This window comes from Ipomoea triloba, chromosome 3 (assembly GCF_003576645.1).
Source record: "Ipomoea triloba cultivar NCNSP0323 chromosome 3, ASM357664v1".
Taxonomy (NCBI): Eukaryota; Viridiplantae; Streptophyta; class Magnoliopsida; order Solanales; family Convolvulaceae; genus Ipomoea; species Ipomoea triloba.
Genome location: NC_044918.1, coordinates 31,513,653 through 31,515,780, shown reverse-complemented (window position 1 = coordinate 31,515,780; position 2,128 = coordinate 31,513,653).

Below are 2,128 nucleotides of genomic sequence, written 5' to 3'. Positions count from 1 at the left end.
AAAGTGAACTATGGAATATTCACTACAAGACAAAGAGGTTCAAGTTACAAGATCACCACTCCATGAAATATGATGAAAATACGCAAGACCCATGATCAGCATGGGAGACAAATTTCAAACGGAATAATTTTCCCTCCAACGGAATTATTCCTCTACTCTCATATATAAGGACGTAAAGACACAGAAGAAAGGAGTAGTGAAGGAGTTAAAAAGTTCGGGGAAAACAAGTTCGAAATTCTTAAGAAGTGTCTGTCTAAAACGTTCAAGTGCAGGTGCTTAACTTGGAATATCATCCTGATATTCAAAACAGCGAGAAAACACATCTTAGTGTTTCAAGAGAGTTACAAAGCTTAAACTGTTATACATCCAGAAGGTGACCGAAGCTGCTCTACATCGAAGTTGATTCAACGATAGCTTGTGGTCAGATTGGAGTCTGTTACATTCAACTGTGACAACCAAAAACACCTTGCTTTGGATTAAGCAAGAGAGGTGGAGTAACCTGGCAGCTGTCCGAGTGAAAGAAACCTGAGGCTTGACGCGGGCTTGGTGATCAAAGGTCAAGTGCTCGAGAGGTGGAGTAGCTGGAAGCGGGGAGAAAGACCTTGGAGAGGCGGAGTAACCTGGGAGCTGTCTTGTGAAGATCCTGAGGCTTGACGCGGGCTTGGTGATCAAAGGTCAAGTGCTCGAGAGGTGGAGTAACAAGAAGCGGGGCGAAAAACCTGAGGCTTGACGCGAGCTTCGTGATCAAAGCTCAAGCGCTCGATATTGTACTAAAAAGGGAAGTTTTTAGTGCAATCCTTCCAGGGAGTTTCTGGAAGAAGAGTGGACGTAGGCGGGTTGGCCGAACCACTTAAAAATCTCTCTTGCATTTACTTACTGTTTTTATCTCTCGCTAACCTCTCGATTGCACTGCATATAAACGCACTTCTCGAACTAACTCAAACTCGTGCTAACTAAAAGGGGATAACATTTCCGCTGCGCATAAAACTTTGTCTTCACCTCGTGAGGTATCGAACCTGAACATCCTAAGTTCAATACACACGAGAGGTTGAAAAGATTTGCAAAATCTTATACAAGTCTATTCACCCTCCCCCTCTAGACTTGTACCCCATCCCCTTGGGACCAACACAAACCACAGAGGCAAATGATAACCATTACCACAGAGGCAAAAGCCCACAATTAGTTACACAGAGGCAAATGTTGCCCACAGTTAGCTCACCCTCAACAATCCAAAAGATACTCAGAGATTCACAATTCCACATCCAACCTCAGACTCAATCCCCAAAGATTATCCACCAACAGTGTTCATCTCAGATCATGAACACAACATATACTCAGAAAATATAACCAAGGATTCAACCAACCAATAGACCAAGAGAATGAATCAAAAGACATGAATAAATACTCAAGAACCGAGGTGAAACACTCAAAAAAATATTCAGACAAGTTCCAGAATCAAAGATGAATCAACAAGACCAACAAATCGCAAAACAAGCTACTGGAACAAAAATGCCAATTGAACTGGCGGAACTGCCTCCCTCAGCCACGCTCCTCCGCAAGAAGGAGGCGGAACTCCCCAGCGGAACACCTCCCTCCGCCAACACTCCCCGTCACGCACTTGCGGAAGAGCCCAACGGGACACATTATACCGTTAGGATGCACCGCAAGAGCACCCTCAATGCACAACTCCCAGACACGAATCAGAATGCAATATATCCACTCCAGAATGCAAGAATATGATCAGATTGTCTAGATTACCCATTTTAGAAGCCAAATAAACATGGAATCCATCAAGATGCAAAGGATCAAGAACACAAGTTCATTAACCCATCAAAATAGATCACAGATCATCAAAAACAAAGGCTAAACCAAGAAATTTCCGCAGGATTCCAAAACACCAAGTATTATACATAGATCAAGAGTGTAAAAATAGGTTTTAGTGAGAGATGATGGTTACCTCTTGAAGTGTGTTAATCCAATAGCAATCACCAATCTTAGGCTTTAGGCTTGACCCAAAAGCTAGTCCACAATTATGAACCTGAGGATCAATGTAATCTAATACCATCACTATTGGCTACCACAACAATAGTAATATTAAGATCCCTATTTGACCCGTCAAAGTCCTTAC